This window comes from Mustela putorius, unplaced genomic scaffold (genome assembly GCF_011764305.1).
Source record: "Mustela putorius furo isolate JIRA1106 unplaced genomic scaffold, ASM1176430v1.1 tig00000487_pilon_pilon_pilon, whole genome shotgun sequence".
Taxonomy (NCBI): Eukaryota; Metazoa; Chordata; class Mammalia; order Carnivora; family Mustelidae; genus Mustela; species Mustela putorius.
Genome location: NW_025421399.1, coordinates 6728101 through 6755715, shown reverse-complemented (window position 1 = coordinate 6755715; position 27615 = coordinate 6728101). Strand labels below are relative to the sequence as shown.

Genomic DNA, 27615 nt, shown 5'->3' with positions numbered 1-27615 from the left:
CTGCTCCTCAAAGTGTATTCTGAGGACCATCACCATCACAGTCACACCGTAGCTTGTTAGAAATGCAGATTCTAGGGGCACCTGGGTGGCTCAGTAGGTTAAATCTCTGTCTTGGGCTCAAGTCATGATCCCAGGGTCCTGGGATCGAGCCCCACATTGGGCTCTTCACTCAGTGGGGAGCCTGCTTCCTCCTCTCTCTCTGCCTGCCTCTCTGCCTGCTTGTGATTTCTCTCTGCCAAATAAAGAAATAAAATCTTTAAAGAAAGAGAGAAAGAGAGAGAGAGAAAGAGAGAAAGAGAGAGAAGAAAGAAAGAAAGAAAGAAAGAAAAAAAGAAAGGAAGAAAGAAAGAAAGAAAGAAAGGAAGGAAGGAAGGAAGGAAGGAAGAAAGAAAGAAAGAAAGAAAGAAAGAAAGAAAGAAAGAAAGAAAGAAAGAAAGAGAAAGAAAGAAAGAAAGAAAAAGAAAATGCAGACTCTGGGGACCCACCACAGTCCCACTGAATCAGAACCCCGATGTGCAACAGCCCTGGGGATTATGAATCATATGTGAGTAGTCATGCTCAAAAGAATAGCATCTTTATAAATATGTGGACATTTTTAACATCATACGCTTTACCAAATAAGAGCCTTATCTGATTGAGACAAAGTGGATTTGCTTGTCTGAAATTGCCTTTCCACGTGTGTGGTCCAAGGGCTGCCGAGAGCACCACCTGGTGGTGGCTTAAGAAAATTTACATTTCTAGGACAAGGCTCACATTTAAGATTCTAGTACTTTATCATATTTAAAGATATTGTCGTTTTGGGGCGCCTGGGTGGCTCAGTGGGTTAAGCCGCTGCCTTCGGCTCAGGTCATGATCTCAGGGTCCTGGGATCGGGTCCCGCATCAGGCTCTCTGCTCAGCAGGGAGCCTGCTTCCTCCTCTCTCTCTCTGCCTGCCTCTCTGCCTACTTGTAATCTCTCTCTGTCAAATAAATAAATAAAATCTTAAAAAAAAAAAAAAAAACCTTTAAAAAAAATAAATAAAAAAAAAAGATATTGTCGTTTTAAAACAATTGGCTTGGACTTTTCAAAGTCTCCATGTCAGAAATGACAGAATATGCTGAGAACTGCTCTAGATTAAAGGAGACTCTCTAGTTTCAGGGAAGTGAATGCAACACATATAGGATCCTGGATGGGAACCCCAGGCCTTCAAAACAAAACAAAACAAAAGAAAAAAAAGGAAGAAGAAGGAGGAGGAGGAGGAGGAAGGAGGGAGGAACGAAAGAATGAGAAAAGAAAGAGAGAAAGAAAAGAAAAGAGAAGAAAAGCTATTAAGGAATATTACTGGGCCAATTTGGGAAATTTGAATTTGGAATGTGTGTTAGTAGTAGGGTAGTTCTTAAATGTTAGGTTTCCCAAGCTTGATAATATATGGTGGTTATGGAAGGTGTCCCTCCTCTTAGGGGATACATACTAAAATATTAGGAATAAAACATCATGATATCTGTACCTAAGTCTCAAATGATTCAGCAAAAGTGGAGTGTAAATATATATATATATATAGAGAGAGAGAGAGAGAGAAACAGAGACAGAGAGAGGGAGCAAACAGGCAAAATGTTAACAACTAGTATGAATCTAGGTGAAGGATATACACATATTCATTGTATTATTTCTTGTCACTTTTCTGAAATCTTTCAAAATAAGAAAGGGAAACCAGTATCTTTAGACGCACTTTAAGTTGCAAAAAACTACTTGGGCACCTTGGTGGCTCAGTGGGTTAAGCATCCAACTCTTGATTTTGGTTCAGGTCATGCTCTCAGGGTCATAGGGTCAAACCCTGTGTCAGGCTCCATGCTCAGTGTGGAATCTGCTTAAGATTCTCCCTCTCCCTCTGCCTCTGCCCCTCCACCCTCAAATAAATAAATCTTAAACAAACAAACAAACCCCCCCCCCCACTACTTAAGGACACCAAGTACCTGTGAATCAGGTTGTATGAGCTGGGGGACAACTTGAAGGTCAAGCCCTTGAGCCCACGGAAGACTGAAGCAACGGGGATCCCGCCTCTCTGGGCCACAGAAAGAATAGAAGTGAGACCCGGTCCAGGCTTGTGCCTCCAGCCCCAAATCTCCATTTCTGCATCTTTCATTCATTTCATTCCCTTATTTTGTATTATTGTAAATTACAAACTCCAACAATATGGAAGCATAGCGAACAAAATAGAAAAACCCTCGTTAAAACCATTTCCCTGGGGCGCCTGGGTGGCTCAGTGGGTTAAAGCCCCTGCCTTCGGCTCAGGTCATGATCTCAGGGTCCTGGGATCGAGCCCCGCGTCAGGCTCTCTGCTCGGCAGGGACCCTGCTTCTTCCCTCTCTCTCTGCCTGTCTCTCTGCCTACTTGTGATCTCTTTCTATCAAATAAATAAAATATTAAAAAAAAAAAAAACAAAAAACCATTTCCCTGCTCCCATACTCCATGCCTAGAAATAGCCAGCGTGAACAGGTGCTTCCCGTCTTGCCTGCGTTCCTTTGTTAAACCCTGACTAGGCACGTGCTCTGAGGGCAGGGGTTTTGCATCGTTTGCCTTTTTATCCACAGTGCCCGGCCTGGCATAGGTTCTCATTAAAGGTTGGTTGAATAAAATAAGTATTTTCTCTCGCATAAATGGGGTCATTTGGAACATATTTTTCCTCTGCTTGTTGTTTTCATTTAAAGCAGATACTGTCCTGGTGCCTGGACGGCTCTGTGGCTCTGCCTCGTCGTCTTTTTGCCTCATTATTTTTAACTGCCTGGTGCAACTGCCGGGTATCCCATAACAATGAAGGACCTTTGCTGTTTAACCAGTTCGCTCATTAAAGGGTACTCCCCACCCCCATTGCAAACAGCAGGGTTCTTGCAAACACCATTGTGCACATCTGTGAGTGTTCTCTGGGGGGATTTTCTGGCATGGGAACCGTGGGTCAGAGCACAAGCATATTTGGCATTCGAATGGCTCTTGTCCTCCTTTGGACTCAGTCACAGGTGGTTCCCTTCTCTCGCAAACGTGTTTCCTACCACCCTGGAGCTCACGGAGACCCTTGGCTTCTTGAGCACAGGGAGGCAGGTGGGGCCTTTTCCATCCTCGGGCATCCTCAGGCAGGAACGAGCTGGCCGGAGAGACTTCGGGTGCAGGTGAGTCTAGACTTTGAGAAGCTCTGCCAGGGGTGCCCTTGCTCGGCAGAGTTTCTGGAGACAGAAAGGGGGAAAGAATGAAATAGGATAGCCAAGCATCCTGAGCTCTGAGCTTAGGGGGTGGGCAGCCCCCTTCTCACCTTCTCAGGTCGGGGCACTTGCCTCTTTGCCGAGACTCTGGGGAGGAGGAAACTCATTCCTTACAGAGAGAGCGAGAGAGAAATTTTCTTCTAGGAGAACCCACCAGCAGTTTGAGCCCGGGGGCGGGGACGGATGAAGTGACGGGCGCCTCACAGAGTGGGCAAAATCACCAACCAACCATGCACAAAAAGAAAATGAGTCTGTGTGTTCCTAGGCTGGAGTAAACAGTAATTACATCTCAAAAGCTTGCTAAATGTCTCTCCCAAAGAACCACCCAGCGAGGCAATTTTTCTTCCGCATTTAATAGCAACTATTCTTGTATTCGTTCTCATCCAAAGTGGCCATAATCACGGGTTGTGAGAAAGACAGGCCAGGCCCCCTCATCAGCTGTTGGTGGGAGCGAGGAGTAGCATGGTCTTTCTGAAGAATCACTCCTTCTAAGAGCTTTAAAAACCTCCCCACCCTTTGGCTCAGGGAGCCCGTTTCTGGGTATTTATCCTGAGGCAATATATAGACCCACAGAAAAGATTTATCTATGCAGATGCTCGTCACAGCCTTGTTTATAGGACAAAAATATTGGAATTCACCTAAGCAGTGAGCTTTAATGAGGGCTACGTTTTAGAATCAACTGGAAGTTTACTGAACCCATGAACACACACGCAGGCACACACACACCCGTGCACACGTGCACATGTGTACACCGGGGCAGAAGCCAGGTGACCTCGCTCCAGGGGGGGCATCTCTATTTTTAACAAGCTCGTGCAGCTCATTCTTATGCTAATAACAGTTTGAGAACCATTAGCCTGGTCCCTTTCGCAGGTTTTTCTTTAAATTTGTTTATTATCATCAGGCACCTGGGTGGCTCAGTGGGTTAAGCCTCTGCCTTTGGCTCAGGTCATAATCTCAAGGTCCTGGGATCAAGTCCCACATCCGCATCTCTGCTCAGTGGGGAACCTGCTTCCTCCTCTCTCTGCCTGCCTCTCTGCCTACTTGTGATCTCTCTCTGTCAAATAAATAAATAAAATCTTAATAAACAAATGATTTTGTTTATTATTATTATTATTATTTATTTATTTGTAAGAGAGAGCGTGAGAGCGAGCACAGGCAGACAGAGTGGAAGGCAGAGTCAGAGGGAGAAGCAGGCTCCCTGCGGAGCAAGTAGCCCGATGTGGGACTCGATCCCAGGACGCTGGGATCATGACCTGAGCCGAAGGCAGCTGCTTAACCAACTGAGCCACCCAGGCGTCCCATGTTTATTATTATTATTATTAATCTCACAGTGGGCTTGACATACTTTTATAATCAGCAAAATGTATCTTGAAAATAGACCAGAAGACAATAGGAGGGTCAGCCTGCCAACACCGACTAAGTACTGGGCCCTATTCAGGCATTGATTCAGAAATAGAGAAAGCACGGTCTGGCCCTTCGTGAAGTTCACAGCCTTCCACGGGTGACAGCCATGGGAAAACAAATCTTCAATGTATGTGGAGAAACGTGATGAGCTAGGTAAGAGCGAGGTTCACTGCCATCAAGGCAGTGATTCGTTCTGGTTCAAAGCCCTGGGAAACCATCTCTAGAGCAGGAGACCTTTCAGCCAGTCCTTGAGGAGGGAAGGAAGAAAGGAAGGGATCAGCATTCCAGATTAAGGGAACAGCCCGTGCAAAGACATGGAGGCATGAACAGCTTCACGTATTTGAGAAAATGTGAGCAGTGAGGTGGGGCTGGAGTAGAAATTTCTACAAGGCACAGGAAGAGGTGAGCTTGGGAGAGGCAAGTAGGGCCAGCTCTGGGGCTTGTGCACTAAGTTAAGGACCTGCAATTTGAACTGGAGAGCCAGTGGTTGCCAGACTGTGTGCCAAGGAACACTAGTCCTCCTGCAGATTGATGTGTGAAGGGGTCCCGTGGCAAAATGCCTTTGGAAAACTCAAGGCTAATGTGTTCTTTGATTTTTTTTTTTCAGTTGCAGGACACATCAAAGCCTTCAATAGACAAATATGCCAGGGATTCTCCAAGACAAGGCAGCCTAGGGAATATACCTCCGATCTACTTAACTATAGACCCGCCACAACCACACATACACACACCTCGTTGCTGTGGACACTGTTTTTTTAAAGAAAAAAAAATTATTATTAACATCTTACATAGTGGTGTCCCCAAGGGCAGAGTTTGGGAAATCCAACTGTGATTAGTAGTAGGTTGCCCATGAGGAAAATGAGTGAAATGAAAGCTTAGGAGTCCCACAGACCTGGGTTCAAATCCCAGTCCCCCTGTTTACCAGGTCAGGGACCCCGCCAAGTCATCGAAGCAAGGTGCCTCATCAGTAAAGTAGGACAAGGACGAACTACCTGGTGGGCTTTTGGAGAGGAAATGAAAGTACGAGCAAGATGGTAGACAGTAGGCGCTAAGTAGTTGTCGATCACCGTTAGGATCTTTCCATCCATGTTTCAGAAAGATCCCTCGGCAGCTGGCCTGGAGGTGCTCAGCCCACTTCAGGCCTGCAGGCAAGGGAACGTGCCTTGCTGCTGCTGGGGGAGGGCAATGTTCCGCAGCTGCAAGAGGCAGGAAACCGCAGGACCGGGCAGCCTGATGGAGCCAGAAGGGACCATGGACAGCATCACTGAGTCTAGCTCCAGTCTGGGGGTCTAGGGGTTGGTAGGAATTGTTACGGGGACAGAAAGTCTAGGCAGAGCAGCATTTTCGGGAGTGTTAAGCCCAAGTTTTTGCATCCGAGAGACCACCAAGGAGCCAAGCACCGATGCAATCACACGAGTGTTTATTTGACAAGCTTAAGCTTGGGCCCAAGTATACCCGACACAGCGGAGTAGGGACCTGGACCCCGAACCAGATTACAGTCAGAGTTTTTAAAGGCAGAGTAGGGGTACTTGGCGGTGGGGTGGATGATGTAAGTCTCTAAGGAATTTTGGAAGCGAGGTCTCCAGGACCTTGAGGGGCTAGCTATTGTCTGGAGAAAAGGTTATTCATTACCAGTAATAAAAATCTTCTCATGAGACCCTTTAGATGTATATCAGTGGGTCATATGCTTGGGATTGATTGCTGACACTATCTTGGAGGTTTAGCGAGAAAGTTTCACATTTTTCCTATCAAGTGTCCTTGTTAGTGAGATTTAGGTTTAGGAGAAATTTAACTTTATTTATATTTCCTTCTGTTTTATGGTGGGGAGGGCGACATTAGGGTTTGGGGAACTGAGTTACTTGGCCCTGGAAATTGGGCCATTATTAAATCTCTAGGACATTTGTAAACCAAGGGAGACTCCTGTTTTGCAGGATTGTGATTTCTGCAGGTTAACTATTTGTTTTTCTTTTAGGGCAGCCAGGGGTGGCGGAGGAATGTCACACATATGACGGAGGGGAGCAGGTGGAGAGGGGGTGCAAGGTGCCAGCTTCTGCTTTGCCAAGATGGCTGTACTTATGTCAGGGCTAGACTCAAGGTAGGTACAGCCTTGTTTTTCTTGGCCTCCACAGGGAGAAAAACAACAACTGAATTGCTGGGTGTGCAGAGCCCTCGGTGTTGAACTCAGGCCCTTAAGCCTGACTCTAAAAGCTTCTCCTTGATTTATTAATTTTTTAAAAAATTGTAGATGCAATGATTACTCCCAGTTTCAAATCACATTTCATGTTCTTTCTCTCTGCTAGACTTAGAGGGGTTTTATTATGTCTGTTCCCCAGCCTGTAATAACAAAAGAAGGGAGAATAAATTTCAGGCAGGGAAATCAGTTGCTCAGCTCTTGCCCGAAGATTTCCACAAATGCAGGTGTCCGGGTGCTGTCATTTTAGAAGGTGTTCAATAGTACAGCAGCCATGGGGACTGGGGCAGATGGGGGGCTACCCTTTGAATAGATGCCAGCGGCACTTTGATGTTCCCACCCCGAGAGACATCAGTAAACCCCTTATGATCCTGTGGGTTCACCAGCAGTCCACCACTCGTTATAAAAGACAAATAGTAATAAGAGGACTTGGCCAGATGTGTGGTTGAAGGCAAATCTGATCCTTGAGTCCTCCTAGGACGATAGCTCAAGGCAGCCCCATTTTTTAGGTGAGGATATTGATGCTTCCCAAGCCTAAGTCACTTGCTTGAGGTCATACAGCATAACTGTGGCAGATCTGAGATTCCAGCTCAGGTCTTTCTGGTTCCAAAAGTGCAAACTCTTGCTATCCCATGTCCTCGTGTCTTTGGAGAAGGGCACAAATAAAATGCTTGGCACAGTGCCTGGCACGTAGGAGACACTTGGTACAGGTGGGCTGATCCTATTATCAATATTGTTATTCCTGAAACTCCAGTTGTAGAATCTGAGAACTACTGCCTTCCCCTCACCCCCCAGCCCCATGTTTGTGCTGAGTGTTCCCATCGGCATTTCCTTTAAGCTTAATGGCTATTGGAGCTGGAGGAAAACCTCTTCTTCTACCCCAGTGTGGGGGTTTTACAGACAAGGAAACCAAAAGCTGGGACTTGCCTGGGCCTCAGGCAAGTGAGGAAGGCAGAGGGGGACACAAGCTCAGCTCTCTTGACTCCCTGGCTGGGACTCCATTCACTTCCTTGACTGGGCTGCCTTACCCATTCCCAAGAAGCCAGCTTTGGACTAAGGCAGAGGCTCCAGAAAGTCTCCTTTTATTATTATTATTATTATTTATTTGTCAGAGAGAGAGAGGGAGAGAGAGCGAGCACAGGCAGACAGAATGGCAGACAGAAGCAGAGGGAGAAGCAGGCTCCCTGCCGAGCAAGGAGCCCGATGTGGGACTCGATCCCAGGACGCTGGGATCATGACCTGAGCTGAAGGCAGCTGCTTAACCAACTGAGCCACCCAGGCATCCCCGTCTCAAGGTCCTTAGGTTAATCACGTCTGCAAAGATCCTTTTCCCATATAAGGTAACATCCACAGGTTCCAGGAATTTGAAAGTGGCTATCTTTTGGAGGGCCATTTTCCAACAAACCACAATAGCTAGATAAAGTCACCTTATCAGCTAGCTAGCTTTGGAGGCCCTGGGGGATGGGAGCTGGAAGGAGAAGTTCAGATGGGGAGAGAAAGGAAGGAAGAGAAGGAGACAGGCCAGAAGCCTGGGCTGGGCCCTCATCTGGTGGGCCAGACAGCCCCTCTGAGTTTTAGGGGGGCTGAATGAGCAGTCCAGGTGCTGACTAAATGCTCTTGGGACAGAGTCAGCAAACTCTAGGCCACTTCTGGATGCCTGTTATAAAGTTTAATTGGAATACAGACATGCCCATTTGTTCCATATTGTCTGCTGTTGCTTTTGAGCACAGGTGAATAGGCAGAGTTGAGTGATTGCAATAGAAACCATATGGCCCACAAGTTTAACACTAGCTACCCTTTAAGAAAAACAATCCCAATCTTTGCACTGGGAGGTAAGGGAAGCAGGGAAATGACTCTCTGTTCCTTTTTTCCCCTTGTCTTTTTCCCCTCTGTGTTTCATTTTGGGTAGTTGCCAATGCTATGTCTTCCAGTTTACTCATCTTTTCTCCCGCAGTGTCTAATTTGAAATTAATACCATCCAGTGTATTTTTTTCCCTCTCGGACATTGTATTGTTCATCCCTAGTAGTTTAGTCTGGATCTTTTTTTCCTGTTTTCTATATCTTTACTAAACATGCCCCTTCTCCTCTATCTTCTCATACATAGGGTGTATTGTTGCTGTTCTTATGACCTGTCTACTAGTTGTACTATCTGCAATTTTTACATCTATTTCTATTGATCGACTTTTTTTTCTCACTGTGGGTCATATATTTTTCTTTTTGAATGCCTGATAATTTTTTATTGGATATCAACCTGTGACTGTACAAGTTACCAGTTTATTCCCTCACAGCTACAAATGAATGTGTCAGGGTTCACCCTGAACTCAAGCATTTCTTCTTTGTTGCCGGCACTGTATTAAGCGTTGTCGGTAGGGGGCGCTAGAAGGACGCTGTAGTCAAAGAGGCTTCTCTTCTTTACTCTAAGGCACTTCTGTTGGCCTCTTACTCCCATTGCATATGGCTGCCGGTAGAGTATGGGGGACATCCAGGGGGCAGCCTCACGAATTACAAGGTTTTCTGCCCTGGCTGGTAGCAGCATGGATCATTCCTGGCCCTGTGTGAGCTCCAGAGATTGTTCTCTCTGTTCCGTTCAGGGGGGGTCCATTCTCTGGCTTCTGGTAGTTTCTTCATGTGTTTGTGCTGATCAGCACTTAGCTGATGACTTGAGCAGGACCCTGTGCAGATTTCTGGAACTTTCTGTTCCTGAAGCTTTCTTCTCCAGGTCTCTACCTTGCAAAATAGCTGCCCTGGCCACCCAACTCCACCTCCTCAATTCAGGGAAGCTGCCAAATTCCATCTGATTCCCACTGCCCACACCAGGACCTGCAAACCCTTTAGGCAGTTAGTTGGGGCAGTCGCAGGGCTCACTACATCTGTGACCTATCTCTCCACAATCACTGACCCCTGCTGCCCAACATCCAATGTTTGGACCACCACCGTTGCATATATTTTTGTCCAATTTTTAAGTTGTTTCAGACTGGTTCCTGGTACTCCATCCTGGTCAGACTGGACCAAATTTCTAAACCTAGAGAAATTCAGGAGATTTAAAAAATATCCTAATTTTTTAAATATCCATTCATTCATTCATTGCATGCACAGAAAATTAATGAATACCAGCCATCTGGAGGCATCAATGAACAAAACACACAAAAAATCTCTGCCCTCCCACAGCTTACATTCTCAGGGCAACTGAATAAGAAAATTCTCTGATGCTGTGTGCACCCACCAAACACGTTCTGGTGAGGACGACCGGGCTGTGAGGCTCCCTCCTGATCTCCCCGTCCCTGAGCTGTACCGAACTGCAGCTCTGTCCTCGTTCCTTCCCTCCTCCAGGCAGTCACAGCGCCCACAGCTCCAGAGATGGCCCCTCCTTTTCTTTACCGAGATAATTAATAGAATTCTTCACACCGCTTTATCTGTGCATGCCTGCGGAAAGCAGCATGATGAATGCCTCCAAAGCCTAGAAAGTATAATTTATGTTTTTAATTAGATCTTTCTCTAGCATCATGGAAGGCGTTTTCTTCCTTCCTATCTCTGTAGCCTCACACTTGCTCTTTAGCAAATAGATGGAGATCAAACCTTGCGCCTTGCGGAGTCACAGATAACCAGCCCTAATCATCACCTTGCATCTGACAACTAACAGCCAAGGCCTTATTTATGGGCTCTGTTACCTACTAAACCACCCCCCTTCCCTGCCATGTTCATCTTTTATTATTCTGTTTTAAACTGGGGAGATAGCCAACACCATATCCATCTTCTTCTGCCATACCGCCCCTGGGTACAGACTGGGTAATGGCCATATATATTTATGCATATATATTTAATAACAGCTTGATTGAGATATAATTCACATGCCATAAAACACATCCTTTTAAAGTGTACAATTCGGTGACTTTTATATATTCACAGAGTTGTGCTACATTGCCACCATCAATCTTAGGACATTTTTGTCACCTCCCGAAAGAAAGCCCAGACCCCCGATAGTCCCTCTTATTCCCTTAATGCCCGCAGCCCTAGGAAACTACCAATCTACTCTCTCTTTCCATGGATTTGCCTGTTCTGTCTATTTCATACAAATGTATCAGATAGTATGCGGTCCTTTGTGACTGGCTTCTTTCACTTGGCGTCCTATTTTCCCAGATCACCAAATCAGTACTTAATTCTTTTTTATTACCAAATAAGACAGCATTGTATCGAAGTAGCATATTTTGTCCGTTCATCTGTTGATGGACATTTGGGTTGTCTGGGGTCTTATGAAAGACACTGTCAGACACATCCATGCACGAGTGTTTGGGCAGTAGACATAGATATTTAATGTCAATTTCCATTGGCACTTTGGGTGATGGTGTGCTTGAGACAAAGTCCGTGAAGGTGGCCATGAAAGCCAGTCTGTGTTCTGACCGCTGCACTGAGGGGGCTTCAAGGAGAAAGAAGACAGGAGAGAAGGCTGCTTCTTAGCAAATTCAGCCTAATAAACAAGATTCGAAGACTTGCTTTTTGCCGGGCACTGAGATGGGTGCTGGGCCTGTAACCTCCTGCCTTCCCTCACCTCCCCTTATTAGCATCTATTCTCTGCCAGACTCCAGGACGTGTACCCAAGAGTCTTCGCCTGGTGGAAGAAGCAGGTGCTTGCCTTCAGGATAATAAGTTCCCTGGTGACAACAGTTCCTGTCCTGAAACAATAGTAGCCCACAAGAGGAGCCCTCCATCCAGTTCTGGGAAATCAGGGAAGGCTTCTTAGAGGGGGTGACTTCTGTTGTTCCCACATTGTACGCCACAAATTTCTAAACCTACAGAAAGCCTTACATACTCATTACCTGGGTGTAAGGACTGTTAGTTAACGTCTTGCCAGATTTTTTCTGAACAATACTTTAGGTAAATTTCAGCTACCGTGGCAGTTCACACCTAAATATTTCAGTACAATTTTTTTAAATGAGGATACTTTATTGTATATAATACTCTTATCACCCGAGCATAAGTCATAATATTCCTTTAATATCCTTAATACCCAGTTCATATTCAAATTTCTCCAGTTATTTCAAAAACATTATTTATGGTTGCTTTGTTTGAAAGAGGATCCAATTCAGGTGGGGGTTCCCTTTAATCTCCAACGTGAAGGGAGGCCGAGGGGGCTCTGTGCACAGAGGAAGGTCCCCAGCAAATTTGCAGGAGGAGCCTGATGTGCCCAGAGCCTGGGGCTGTGAAGAAGTTTCCAGCTGGTTCTTGCAGTGGCCCCCAGGCTTCATGATGTCCCCTCAGGATGGGAAGACCTTGAACCCGTCCTTCAGCCCAGAGAGAGGTTCATCCCTTGATCAGTCGCTCTGGAAACTTCCCCTGATAAGTGATTCCATCATAGCTCACCTCATGCTCATGAGGGGGATGGGTCCCGCCTGGACTCCCAAGACAGTGCTCTTTCTACTGCCTCACACTGCTTCCTCCAAGACAGGAGACCTTCCTTCCATGGGCATGCTGGGACGCTAGGCCAGTGACAGATCCTGACTGTGGGACATCCCAGGGGGCGCTCTCGCTTCCCCAGTTCTCCAATGGGCTGCTGTGGTGTCCCAGGGTGACTCTTCTAATTCTTTTTTTTTTTTCTTTTAAGATTTTATTTATTTATTTGACAGAGAGAGAGATCACAAGTAGGCAGAGAGAGAGAGGAGGAAGCAGGCTCCCTGCTGAGCAGAGAGCCCGATGCGGGACTCGATCCCAGGACCCTGAGATCATGACCTGAGCCGAAGGCAGCGGCTTAACCCACTGAGCCACCCAGGCACCCGACTCTTCTAATTCTTGTGCTGATCGTCAGAGAAGGGAACAGTGGCAGTCTCCGTTCTGAGCTCTGCCCTTGAGAACAGCTACCTGCCCCTGAGGTGGGCTGGGGGCCACATTTTGAAAATCAGATCCTACTTCCCAGCAGCCACATATCTGTATCTCAGAGATGGCGCTTCTTTCTGTGATGGAAACTCATTCACCTTATTGGCCTTATGTACACTGACAGTCCTGGGTGCACACGAGGAACACTTAAACTCGGCCAGTGGGGCTGGAGGGGCCGGAGGCTGGGGCCCCTCTGACCGGCTCTGACTGCCCCCAGCACAGCGCTGTGAAGCCCAGGCATCAGGTGCTGGGTGGGGAGGGGTCTCCCGGGCTCATTAGTAGAGTGTCTTACAGTCCAGCACCTCCATTTGCAGTTAATTGATTTCAACCAAGACACAGAGCAGCCAGAGCACTGAGCACTGGTATCTGCTGACCCATCATGGTCAGGGTCGAAAGAGTGGTGTGGTTCATGGTCTTAATGACCCACTGGTCCCTGGACCAACAGAAACATCTCTGTGTCTGCAGGGATGCCCACTTCAGGATACCCTGATCCATATCATCATGTACTAACCTAAAGGCCTGGAGACACACCCTGTCCCCACAACTGGACTTGCGTGCTCCCAAAATGCCTCAGACCCCACGATTCATCCTTCCCCCAGAGAGTATTACTTCTGTAGATGATGAAGCTTCTCCTTGTCCTGGGTATTCCATCTGGATTCACTCTGGGAAGGAAGTAGGGCTGTGGTTTGAACCCGGTATTTTAACTCATAGGTTCTTTTTCAAGATTTTGGTGTTGTATCTTTTAAAAGTATTATTATCTAGAAATACCCATCTGTATATAATAGTAATGGTGATAATAGTTAAAAAATAATCCCTGCTAATAATAGCTTTTATGTATTAGACACTGTTTTAAGGGCTTCGGGCTGTGCAAACATAAATGAACTGTAATTAAATTTAAATACAAGTGTAATTAAATGATTATAATAAATAATCTAATCTTCACCGCACAATGACCCCGTGAGGTAGGTATAACATCATTATCTTCATTTCACAGATGAATCTAAGGGTTAGCAAGGTTAAAGGAGGAAATCTTCTGCCTCCAGAGCCCCGCTTTTAACCACAATGACGTCTGTGTTACTTTTGGATGTATTTAAAACAACACCGTACTCCGGAGGAAGTTTTCCAGACTCTGCAGGAAGAAGAGAGAGACCAGCAATTCCGGGAGGGACATCATCTGGAGACTCCCAGATCCCCAGACCTGCTGAGGTTTTGTGAATTGAAGATTCTACACCACCTCATGCTCAACCTTGCAGACTACCTGCGTTAGAATTTCTGGGCGAAAGCAACAAAACTCATTATGTCAAACTTCCCCAAATGACTCAGATGCAGCTGATCTAGGCACCAACCTCAGGGAACCTCAGGCCTACTCCCTCCACTTCACACGACGAGAGACTTGACAGCTAGTCTAGCGCCTTAGAGAACAGGGGTGACATGGGAAGGGTCAGGTGTTGGGGGAGCTATAGGGGAGGGGGCCACTCTTCTCTCAGGTGATTCTCTGGTGGGCAGGTGTCAGCTGGGTTTTCTCTGCACTGGCGGTAAACCCTGAGACAGCTGGGCTCCTCTGTAAGTTGGACACACTCAGTGAACACAAGCTTCCAGAAATGCTCCAGCCGGATATAGAATAGCTATGGGACAGGTGAGTTAGATTCATGTAGGATGTCATATGAAAGGACATGAGCCATGTTTCTCATCTGAGGACATTTACATGAGGTACCCAGGATTCCCCCCATGCCCACAGGCTGAGATGGACCTTGCGTGAGAAGTCCCATGGCAGGAAATTCAGCGTGACATTTATGCTGCGTATTACAACATTGTCAGTTTAATTCCGCATTGGATTTTTGTCTAAGTAGTTGCTGAGTTTTATCACAAGGTGGCGCTAACGGGCTTGGCGGACCATTGTTTTGGGGGGGCAGTTAGGCCTTGAGGTCTTTAAAAAGAAACACCCAAGATTGCTCAGCTTCTTAACTGATCAAATCTCACATTCCCCCCACCCACTCTGCACTTTCTAGTTTTTGAGGGGCACCACCACTCAATGATAAACTGTTATTTTGATATATTAACTCGGACACTTTTTTTTCATGGTTGTGGCTTTGGACTAGTATGATTGGTTAGTCATTTTAAAACTTGATATATTTTTCTTATTACAAGTTCATCATAAACATGTTTATTGCTGTCCATTAGACAGCGAACATATATTAAGGGCTCACTTGAAACCAGGCACATTAGCTGAATGTTTTAAGCACATTTTTCCAGAATCCTCATGATAGTAGTGCCTACCCACTTAGATGGACACCTATTACCCATGTTTTATCTGAGTAGAAAGATGCTTAATTGCCTTTCTCTAATCATAGTGCTATTTCATTGGGTTTTACTTAACGATTCACCTAGTGTGTCCATTCCATTTATTGCCAAATTTCATTATTTTAGATAAAGCGTCAGAAAACATCTTTACACTTAAAATTTTTCCGGATTCATTGCTGGAGGTGAACTTCTCTCATCTAAATATCTGGAAGGCTCTTGATAAAGATACAGCACCAAATATGAGAAAAATTTCAGGAAAACAAATTCTGGATATTTTATTATATTATATTTTATTATATTAAAGAATTATTGTTCATTTTTCTAGGCATGCTAGTGGTACTGTGGTTACATATTTGGAGAACCTTTCTTGGAGCAGCGATTGGCTCAGTCAGTGGAGCATATGACCCTTGATCTCTGTGTCAGGAGTTCCAGCCTCAGGTGGGTGTAGAGATCACTTCTTAAATAAATTAATCTTTTAAAAAAATAATAAATCTTTCCTAGAGATGCATAGTGAAGTGTTTACAAGTGAAATAATATTACCTAGAATTTACTAAAAAGTAATCCAGTTGAGGAGGGAGTAGGGGATTAATAAAAACAAAAAATTGGCATGTGTTGATCATGGATAAAACTCCATTATGGGTACACAGGTATCCAATAATGCTGTTTTTTCTACTTTTGCTTATGTTTAAAAATTTCTATGATAAAGGGCTTAAAATAATACCCATAAAAATAATCTTATAATCAGAGAAGCTAGACCCGTAATTCCTATTCTGCCTTATTCCGTGAGAAAGGCAGGAAAAATGGGATAGCTCTCCAGAGTAGTTTAGCACATCCCTCTCTTCCCATCGAACAAGAGTTAAGGTCTCCCTAAAACCAAAACATATCAATCATTTTTGTTTTGGTAAGACTTTTCTTTATTTTTAATAGGGTCATAGAGCTGGAGAGGGTCTTTTTTTTAATTTTTTAAAGTTTATTTTTTCTCATTAAAGGCCTCATAAACACCATTAAACATATAAAAGGTTTTTTGATTCAACATTACTTCATAGCTATCTAGTGAGCCCCCTAGCTGGAGTTCTACCAGGTAAGGCAGGTTGAATAAAAACATGAATAAGACAAGGTCTTTATACGCCAAGCTCCCAGGCTAGGGAGAGAGACACATAAGTATCTCTGAATCATGTTAATCTTGCTAAAATCCAGCTACACATGTCGAAAATGCTAGGGAAAAACAGATGGGAATGATTAAAGTTACCTAGATGAGGGTAAAGAAGGCTTATCATAGGAGGTGATATTTGAGCTGGGTCTTAAAATATAAAAAGAAACTGACCAGACATTCAGGCCAGATCACGCATTTAGGAGTGGAGGGCACAGCAAGACCAAAGAAACAGTGTGATGGAGAGGGTCCTTGAGATCTGGCCCTCATTCTTCTAAATGACTGAGATTCCTCTTTTGAATTATAATCAATGCTCTATGACAATTTTGTGCACTCACTTCCAACCCTAGCTTGGGGTAGGCTTCAAGTTTCTGGAACTGTCCAGTGTTCCCTTCCTAGGGGACAACCTCACCTATCGTTTTAAATTTAAAAATTGTGGGGCACCTGGGTGGCTCCGTGGGTTAAAGCCTCTGCCTTCGGCTCAGGTCACGGTCTCAGGGTCCTGGGATGGAGCCTTGCATTGGGCTCTCTGCTCAGTGGGGAGGCTGCTTCCCCTCTCTCTGCCTGCCTCTCTGCCTACTTGTGATCTCTCTCTCTCTCTCTCTGTCAAATAAATAAATAAAATCTTTTAAAAATAAATAAATAAATAAATTTAAGAAGTGAAATGTTTTGTATGTTCTGGACCAGGGTAAGCATTGAGCATTTGGAGACTCTCCAGGAGAGGTCCCAGCATCACAATGAAAGAGAGTTAGGGGCGCCCGGGTGGCTCAGTGGGTTAAGCCGCTGCCTTCGGCTCAGGTCAGGATCCCAGGGTCCTGGGATTGAATCCTGCATCGGGTTCTCTGCTCAGCAGGGAACCTGCTTCCCCCTCTCTCTCTGCCTGTCTCTCTGCCTGCTTGTGATCTCTCTGTCAAATAAATAAATAAAATCTTAAAAAAAAAAAAAGAGAGAGTTAGTTATGCTCTTTTTCCCTCTGCTCTAGCACCCTTCCATTGTTTTACTCCCATCCCTCCCCTCTGGCACTTCTTCCTGGGGCTGGAACCTTCTATCCACCTACCTGCATTCTTGCCCCAGGATACATGGGCTTCACCATGCCAACTCTGCCAGCAAGCACCGCCCCCCCACCCCCACCCCCGCACTCACTCAGGGCAACTTGTCCCCAGGCAGTAGACCCAGAAGAGGAGGCTGAGGAAAGAGTGTGACCAGTCTTGGTTTTTCAGTCTTCAAGAGTCCTTATAGGTGGAATCTTAAAAACAAAAGCAACAGAACTCATAGATGCAGAGAACAGATTGGTGGTGGCCAGAGGTGGCGGTTAGGAGGTGGGTGAAATGCGTAAAAAGGGCCAAAAGTTATAGACTTCCACTTACAAATTAAATAAGTCCTAAAATTTTTTTTAAATAAAAAATAAACATAAAATAAATAAGTCCTGGGATTACAATGTATGCCATGGAGACTCTAGTTGCTAATCCTGTATTGCGTATTTGAAAGTTGCGGGGAGAGTAGATCTTAAAAGTTCCTATGTCAAGAAAAAACATTTTTTGTAACTATGGGTGGCGTTAGATGTTCATTAGTCTGACTGTGGTGATCATTTTGTAATAAACACAGAAATCGCATCAGTATGTTGAACACCTGAAAATAATATAATGTTACATGTCAATTACATCTCCATTAAGAAAGGCAAGAAAAAAATAAACTAGGTGCTTAGGAAATATAAGAAGCCTTCAGCTTTTTTTTTTATTTTTAAAGATTTTGTTTATTTATTTGACAGAGTAGGCAGAGAGGCAGGCAGAGAGAGAGAGAGAGAGAGCGAGAGCAAAGCAGGCTCCCTGCTGAGCAGAAAGCCCGATGTGGGCCTCGATCCCAGGACCCTGGGATTATGACCTGAGCTGAAGGCAGAGGCTTTAACCCACTGAGCCACCCAGGCGCCCAAGCCTTCAGCTTTTAATAGATGAGTAATTATAAATATGTTTTTTAACATTTGATATTTAATATTAGATATTCTGGGGGTTGGGGAAGAGTTTTTGAGAGGAACCTAACATTAGCATGCCCCTCTCCCTCTGTTTTTCCCCAACTTGGCCAGAGAAACAGGAATTTCTACCTATCCTTATATATTCCATAGGATTTAGGAAATAAAATCCTTCAAGGGGAGAGAATCCACTCTCTCAAACAGTACTCCTCAGGTTTTTATTCGGTTGGTGGATGTTGGATACAGTCAGTGGAGTCGCTGCTCTCTTCTCATCACACAGAGGAAGAATTTTTGCCCTTTTCCCTAGGCCTTGGAGACTCCCTCCTATGCATTCAGAGTCTGAGCCTCTTTTCTCTCACCGGGCTGCTTTGTTCCCTCGATGGGACATGTCAGGGCGAAGCTTCCAACGCCTAGAAAGAATCGATGTCTGTCCGATCACCAATGGAGTGCGAACGAAAACTCCAGCTCATCCCAACAGCATCTAGCCTAACAGTATCTCAACTGCAGGAACTTTGCCCGTCTGGCCTTCTGGTCGACAAGGCTGAAGGCAGCCAGGACCCTTCCAAGCTCAAGCTGGTGGAATACGTGTCTACAAGAGCCAAGGAGAGGAGAGTTGATGGACGTTTCCTGTTGCCCAACGGGCCCAGAAAGGGCCCTTCTCATGATGGGCCTCATCCTGCAGAAGGAGAGAGAAGCGAGGTATGATTCCTGATCTCCTGGAACTCACCATCCAGGGGTGGAGATGCCAGTAATGACTTGAATCACCCTGTCGGTCAGTGTCACAGAGCAGACACTCGGCAGCACCCGCGGGACCCAGACCACTCTGATTTACAACTCGGGGCCAAAGGAAACGGTCGCCGGGGAGACCGGGCTCAGTTTCACCTTTAGAAAAGGAAGATTCTAGTAAAAGTGAAGAGGCATTGAGAAGAAGGAGGTAGATATTGGTGAGAAAGGTTGGACAAGTTGGGATTTAAATTGTTGGATGTCCAGAAAGGGAGACAAGGGAAGGAGGTTTCAGGAAGTTCCCTGGACACTCCGTCTGCATAAACACTAACGAGCATTGTAACAGATCTGAGAATTCTATAGCCAAGCTCTTGAAAACGTGACTGAGAAAGAATCACGGCTCCATGGGAGGCTTGAGTGATGCCAATCAGGCCCCACCCAGACTGCCCTGTCCTTTACTGCTATGATCCCCTCCATGGAGATTGCTTGTTCTGGGCACCTCCTGCCTAGACCAGGTCCTTGCAGAGGAGCCCCAAATCTTCTTATCTGGCATTTTATTTTTTGGGGGGGCATCCAAGTATTCTGTTTCCCAAACACCATTAGCACTACATAATGGAAACGGAGAGGGGTGGAGGGAAGAAACACCAGCCATCCTATCACACCACCCCATATCAACGCCTTGAAATTTCCATTTCCGACCCTTTGTGCCAGATGAAGAGAACAGGCCCGCAGGGACAGTGTTTGGTGACCACAGCAGACATTCCCGGGCCTGCCCTGGCCAACACCCCACTCTTACATTTCCTGGCACCAACAGACAGATGGACGTCCTGCCTGCTGGATAGGAAACAGACCACCAGAAATGTGTAACCAGACCAGAAAGGCTAAGATTGCCATCTCTGTTGCAACCTGGCTCCGAGGGGATGTGAGAAACCAGACTAGAGGAGCCAAGTCTGGAGGAGGTGAGCGGTAGCCTGTAGACGTTTTGGAAAGGATTGAGTCAGGGTCAAGGAAGACAGAGAAGCGACCTGAGATTTGGCAGGGTCCAGATATCAAGGACTTGACAGGAGCGTTTCAGGGCAGCAGTGGAGGCAGAAGCTTCTCAGGAGCAGGTTATAGAGGATAATAGGAGAGGAGGAGAACTTTCTGGAGAAGTTATGCTGGAAGGGATGGTGGAGCTTGGGAACCAGAGGAGGGAGTCTTGGGCTAGAAAGAAGGAACTTTTCGGAAGAGAGCTGCTAGGGCATGTTTGTGTGTTGGTGGGAATGATCTAGTGGAGGGAGAGAAAGTGATTATGCAGGAGAAGTTGGAGGAGGGGGACGGGCAGATTGAGCAACAAACTCCTAGGAAGGCAGCTACGTCAGCCTCTAAAGGACCGAGGAGGGCACCTGGGTGGCTCAGTGGGTTAAGCCTCTGCCTTCGGCTCAGGTCCTGATCTCAGGGTCCTGGGATCGAGCCCCGCATCAGGCTCTCTGCTCAGCAGGGAGCTTGTTTCCTCCTCTCTCTCTCTGCCTGCCTCTCTGCCTGCTTGTGATCTCTCTCTATCAAATGAATAAATAAAATCTTTTAAAAAAAATAAAAAATAAATTAATAAAAGGACCAAGGACAGGAAACAGAGGGTATGCATGAAGATGCCACAGGTAGACTGTTGAGGAGAAGACGGGGGGCTTTCTGTCCCCCTGGGCCCTTGTGTCTGCGGATGAAGGATATGAGACCAGCAGCTGAGAGGGGGGAGGCGGTGTTGGGCATCTGCTGGGAGAGCGGTCAGACTGTCCCAGAGAGCAGGAGCGTGAACCTACTGGGGAAAGGCAGCCTTGCTGTCCGGCCTGGAGTGCCCATGTAGGGGGGGAGGGAGTCTTTCGGGATGGATGTAAGCTCGAAGCACTGAGTGAGGGTGAAAGCAGAGGGTCCCCACGGGGGCTGCTGGTGGCTGTGGGGAAGGAGAGAAGCAGACACATTGGAGAGGGACTTGCTTGTGGACTGGATATGGCCAGGAGAGGATGAAATCAGGAATAACTCACTGGGGCGCCTGGGTGGCTCAGTGGGTTAAAGGCTCTGCCTTCGGCTCAGGTCATGTTCCCAGGGTCCTGGGATCGAGCCAGGGAGCCTGCTTCCCCTGCTAAGCCTGCCTCTCTGCCTGCCTCTCTGCCTACTTGTGATCTCTGTCTGTCAAATAAATAACTAAAAATCTTAAAAAAAAAAAAAAAAGAATAACTGATTGTTATTGACTCGAGCAAGCAAGTGGGGCGGGGGCATGGACTAAGATAGGGGTGGTAGGGACCAAGAGATGCACGTGAGGAATTTTAACATGAGCTGACTAGGAGGCATCATAGAGACAAGCAGGCAGGAAGGCTGGAGCATAAGGGGGAGGTTTTCTCCTCTGCTCTGCTCTGCAGTGCATGAGGCTGACGCGGGAGCCGGACCTGGGTGTGGCCTCACCATCCTGACTTGCACAAAGAGGAGAAAAGTCTCCAGCCCTTGACTACAAGCTCCTTGCAGACAGGGCCCATGTTTTGTTCACTGATGTATCTCCAGCGACTTGCAGAGCACCTAGAAGGCAGTAGGCTTTAATCAATATTTTCTGTGAAGGTAGATGAATAGCAGGTGATGATCCTGTAATAGTGATCCCCCAGCCTCCAGAAACTGGGTGACTTTGTAGAGTCTGGGACAGATACCTTCAGAGCTTCACAAGAGAGACCTTGCTAATTACAATGATGACAAGGATTTGGGGATGACTTACAGTCAGCGAGGACCAATTACTCTTCTGAATAATCAGCTAAATGGGTCACACCATGATTGCTCAGAGCAACACAGGCAGGGTGGCTGGAGGGGGCGGGGTGGTCAGAAGATGGGAGAAAGGCAAGTTCAATTCCACCAGGGAGCTGGGTTTGCTTAGTGACCTCGGGCTAACGACTTGGCTTCTTCCATCCTGTTTAATTTGTTTTGGGGGGGTGGTTTGTTTGTTTTTGTTTTTTTTTTTTAATGGAATGGATAGAGATCTACCACCCCAGGTGGCCATAGGCACCACTAATAAAATTGCAGCACGTTTGTGGCAAACAAGGGAACCTGAGAAACCAGAAGCTGACACGAGTTCTCAGAAGCAGAAACTTAGCCAGGGGCCTGGAGTGTGCACGCGGCACAGGAAGAAAGAAGAAGGAACTGTGTGGGGTGAGGAACAGAGCTGCCACAGACACCAGATTTTCCTACAATAGTAAAGTGACGACGTGGCAGGCAGCCAGGTAAAGAGCCATAAAACAATAGACAGATGGAAACATACAGAATGTAGGGCACGCAATTGCCTCACCTCTGTGATGTTATAGGAGACTGAAGTCCAACAAAGGTCGTTCATTTATTCACCGGGCATTTCTCAAGAGCCAATTATGGGCCCAAGTGCCGGGCCAGTGTTTTGGTTAAATATTGTGGCACAATACATTACCCCAAAACTCAGGGGCCTAAAACAACCGTCATTTTATTATTTCTCACATATCTGTGGTTCAACTGATCTCAGCTCTGTGGTTCTTTTTCTCCACAGGGTGATGGCCGAGGCCCCAAGTTATCTGGACAAGGCAAGACTCGGCTAGAACCTTCAAGATGGCTCACTCAGAAAGATGGCGGTTGGTGCCGGTCTTTGGTTGGGAGATAACCCGTATCTCTCACCTGGCATGCCTCGGTTCTCTTCTGTATGGCTTCTCTGCCTGGCTTGGGCATCTCAAAGCATGGTGACTGATTGCCAAGAGCCAGGGAAGTGGAAGCTGTCAGTCTCCATATTGCCCAGGCTCAAAAGTCCCGGAAGGCCACTTCTGCTGCATTCTATTGGGGTAAAGCCAGTCATAGTGTGTGTAGTAGTTACCTACTGCTGCATAACAAGTGATTCTAAAACTTAGTGGTGTAAAATGATGATAAATATTTATCTCTCACATCTTCTGTGGGTTAGTTAGGAAATATGGAGCAGTTTTGCCGGGCAGTTCTTACTTGGGATATCTCATGAGATGGCCGTCAAAATGTCAGCCAGAGCTGTGCTCACCTGAGGGCTCAACTGGGATTGGAGGATCCATTTCCAAGATGGCTGACTCACTGAGTTGGCAAATTTGGGTTTGCCCTTGGCAAGAAGACTCAGTTCTTCTGGATGGGCCTCTCCATGACCTACATGAATATCCTTGTGACATGGTGGCTGGCTTCCTCAGAGTGAGCGATCCAAAAGACTAAGGCAGCCCTTTATAAGTGAGCTTCGAAGGCAGACTTCATTGTGTCTGCCATAACTTTTTGTCACACAGGCCAGCCCCAATTTGCAATGAGAGGAGACTGTGAAGGGACACGAATGACCAGGAAGTGAGGACCACTGGGACCATCCTGGAGGCTGGAAGTCACGCCAGGCCCGTCCAAGATTCCAACGGGTAGAGAAATAAACTCTACATCTGGTTGGGGAGAATGGCCAAGCCTTTGTGACCATCTTTACTCCCCCACAGCCCAAGGCCCAAGGGAGTTAGCAGAGGACTAGACAAAAGAGCTTTGTGCTTACAGAATTTACAGTCCAGACCACAGGTCTCGCTCCTACAGTCCAGGATCACACACAAAAAACTAGTGCCAGAGAATGGCTGTGTCTATCATATTCTTTATACAGATGGCAAGCCTGAGGCTGAGAAGAGAAAAAAAAAAAAAAAGGCCAATAATATGCCCAAAGTCATACCATAAGTGGCAGAGCTGAAATTAACACTCAGACCCTTCTGACCCCCAGTCAAGCCCTGTTTTCCCACAGCCTATACTGCCATCCATTATTTACAGTGTTAAATGTCAAATAGGGAATACAACATTGTATAGAGTATGAAATAACAGCTATATAAATCAAATTATGCTTTTAAAAAGAACAGAAAGAGGGGTACCTGGGTGGCTCAGTGGGTTGAGCCTCTGCCTTCAGCTCAGGTCATGATCCCAGGGTCCTGGAATGGAGCCTCACATGGGGCTCTCTGCTCGGCAGGGAGACTGCTTCTCCCTCTCTCTCTGCCTGCCTCTCTGCCTACTTGTGATCTCTGTCTGCTAAATAAATAAATAAAATCTTTAAAAAAAATAAAAAGAACAGAAGGAAATACAAACAAAATGTTGACAGTTTTTAATAAGTGGTAAGAAAATGAGGGAGGTTGTTTGGGTTTTTTTTTTTTCCCCTTCTTCTAGGTTTCTGTTTGTTTAATACTCTAAACTGAGCTTCTGTCACTTTCACAGTGGAAAGCCACAAACCATTTCCTGCTGTGGTGGACCACACAGGCCCAGGAGGAGAGTGGGGTGCTGCGGGGGTTGAGGGGGCGCTGGGGGAGCAGTGAGGAAGGAGCCCCCTACCTGTGGATTTGGGTTCTTCCTCTGCTGTTGGCTGTTAATTAGCTCACCTGTGCAAACAAAGCTGAGCCCTGCACTGAGGTGTAGGAAGAAGAACCTTGTCCTAGAAAAGACCTATGCTTCCCACTCTCCAGGATTGGGTAGGGCAAAGAAAAGTAGAGGGTTGAGGTTTCTCCTTGATGGGATATATCTATCGTGTTATTTCCTGGTCTGAGATCAAGATGACTTCCTCTCAAATATGAGCTTACATACTGACAGAATATTTGATACTGATGCTTTCCTTCAAACTCCAATATAGGTAGCCATCATAGTTGAAACTATTTGGTTGTTTAAAGTATTAAGAGTCCTTTTTGGGGCGCCTGGGTGGCTCAGTGGGTTAAGCCGCTGCCTTCGGCTCAGGTCATGATCTCAGGATCCTGGGATCGAGTCCCGCATCAGGCTCTCTGCTCAGCAGGGAGCCTGCTTCCTCCTCTCTCTCTCTGCCTGCCTCTCTGCCTACTTGTGATCTCTCTCTGTCAAATAAATAAATAAAATCTTAAAAAAAAAAAAAAAGAGTCCCTTTTTTTGTTCCCTGCAACCATGTGATCTCTTCTTTCACTTTTATATTTGAGGCTTAAGCCTGTCAATCCATCGTCTTCTTCCCGGTCCAGAGTGTGTTTTCCCTAGAGTGAAAAAACAACAGCTTCCATTAACTGAGCAACTACTATGGAAAGATGCTATATTAAGCATTTATGCATACAGTTAATCTTTACAATAGTATATGATGTGGGTATCTCAGTTTACAGATAAGAAAACAGGGCTCCAGGAAATTCAATATCTTCTCCAAGGCCACACGGCTCAGAAATGACAAAGGTGAAACCTAAACCAGGTCCAAAATGCCCCCAAAGCTACTCGCCTGATGCCGATTCCCTAAAATGAACATTACAGCAACATCAAAAGACATTTGAAAGCTTGTATCCCGATACCCCATGATGGCAGTTTGGGGAGGACTGTACAAGGTTCTCTTTTTGAAAATGGACTTTGTATCAGAAATGTCTTAAGCACCACACCACTTGAGAACTTCCAGCTACGGCCACCGTGGCCGATTCCGTGGCCATATCCCCACGAGCTTCCCAAACATTTCCTTTCCTTAAACGCTCCCTCAAATACAGACCATCCCTTCTCTTCTGAACTGCAGAGGTGTTGAGTAGAATAGATATGCGGAAATGGCCAAGACGAGCAAGCCCACTTTCATTTCAATTCTGTTTAACAACCTGGTCAGGAGCTAACATTTCCCACTAACTCCTGGGAAATATACCAGGGTGTGAATATATAATACATACTATATAAATCTCCTTTCCAAGATTTAAAAACCAAAAACAAAATGCTCAACCTGCCCCTATGTTTAGGTGGATGTATATGTCACTAAATGTCCAGCTGAGCCCTCCCATTTCTGCTGCTTAAGGGGTGATGTGTTCTGGTGGGGATAAAAGATGAACGACTGAGCCTACCTTTATTGGCGGCACTCCTAAGCTCTCATTCCTGGAGTCAGAACTATGCTCCAGGGTGATTCTGGGCAAGCTGGAGATTGAATTTCCCATGCTGCAGTGGAGCAGTGGGCCTGGTGGTTGGAAGACAGCAGGGATGGTGGGTGACATCAACATTATCGGGAAAGCAAGGGAATAACCTCTGTACTGTGTATTCATTCTCTATGAGCATTGGGGTAGTGGGCCTGGGAGGTAAGGCTTAGAGTAGGCAGGGAACGGGAAGGAAATATCAGTCTTTCTCCCTAGAAATTTCATTCTGGCTGGTCCACACCAGTTGGAAGCCACCATTCCCCCAGTGTCCCAGGGAATGACAGAGCTTTGAGACATTTGTATTTGATAAACGCAGGTTTCACATGCTAACTAGCAGAGCAAACAATTGACATCACCTTGCTGTTTGCTGTTCCATGATGGCTAGGAAATCACAGAGCGTCAGCCCACTGATGGAGGAGGCCTCGCTGAAGGCCCTGAAGACTTCTCTCAAGCATCCTTTCCCCCAGATGCTCGTGTCTTGATGATGGTGTGAGTCCTGATTATTAGCAGATTTTTATTTTATTATTATTTTTTGAACAAAAATATATTTTTAAGATTTTGTTTATTTGACAGAGAGAGAGATCACAAGTAGGCAGAGAGGCAGGCAGAGAGAGGAGGAAGCAGGCTCCCCGCTGAGCAGAGAGCCTGATGTGGGGCTCGATCCCAGGACCCTGAGACCATGACCTGAGCCAAAGACAGAGGCTTAACCCACTGAGCCACCCAGGTGCCCCAGATTTTTATTTTAGAAGGAAAACCAGATGAGAAAATCTTCTCTCCACCGTGTACCCTCTACCCACTACCACCCGTTGTTTTGAAGCCTCACCCCAGTGCTGGTGCAGAGTAAACAGAAAGTGCTAGAAGTCTCACTGTGGCTGATCATTCTTCATACAGAGCAGAGGGAGGGGAAACCCAGGAGCTGACCATCTTCAGAAGTTCCAGTTCTTTGGCCACACCTGACCTTGTCATCACTCGAAATCATTCTTCTCTGAAAACCTTGCCTTTACCATCCCACTCCGAATGAAGGCAACTCTGGTTCCCCTCATCTCTCCCGGCACCACGTGTTCCCCCTGCCAGGCTCCCCTCCCCATCCCCTCCCCCGGGGTTTCCCTCTATCTCCATCCAACATAGGACCCGAGACCCATCACTTCAAATCCCCTGTTGTCAGTATCTGAGCTATTTTTCTTTTTTTTTTTTTTAAGATTTTATTTGTTTATTTATTTACTTACTTACTTGTCAGAGAGAATGAGGAAGAGAGACAGAGCACAAGCATGGGGAGCAGCAGACAGAGGGAGAAGCAGGGGTCCCCGCTAATCAAGGAGCTCCACGTGGGACTTGATCCCAGGACCCTGGCATTCCAGGACCCTGGGATCATGACCTGAGCTGAAGGCAGACACTTAACCAACTGAGCCACCCAGGTGGCCCTGGGCTGTTTTGTTTTCCTCCTGCTCCTGACCCTGTGAATTCGTGACTCTGATTTCCGCCCACCTGGGCCCCCGCTGCCTAGCCCCCTAGCCCTCCGCAGTCCTGCAGCCGTAGTAAGTGCAGGAGCCCATGGCACCGCCCAGAATTCTCCCTCTCAATCTGGCAGCTCCTTCTTTCATTTCTCTCAGAGGCTTTTCCAGTTCTTTACTGTTTCCTTCAAACCCCTGTTATCACCTCCCACCTACTCTCAAGAGATGACTATGCTTCTCACTTTAGAGCTAAAAAAGTAGGAGCCAGCAGGCAGGAATTTCCTCAACTTCCTGCTTTCCACCTGTGAATGAAGCTGCGCCCACACCCATTCTTAGTGGCATCGAACTTACTGTGGAAGCGAGGACCCTCTTCCTGCCCCAGGACTACTCCCCTGCCCTGTGGGCCTCCTGGGACCCCATCCTGTGGGTCCTCTCCTGCCCAACCT

General features: G+C 46.4%; 1 long non-coding RNA gene across 1 annotated transcript; it reads right to left on the bottom strand.

Annotated features, from left to right (window-relative positions):
- Nucleotides 1-18313: 18313 nt before the first annotated feature.
- LOC123392288 lies at nt 18314-23772 on the bottom strand. Its single transcript, XR_006607015.1, has 2 exons — nt 23715-23772; nt 18314-18790 (listed from the first exon to the last, which is right to left on the bottom strand). It is a non-coding gene; the product is annotated as an uncharacterized LOC123392288 (long non-coding RNA).
- Nucleotides 23773-27615: the final 3843 nt, after the last annotated feature.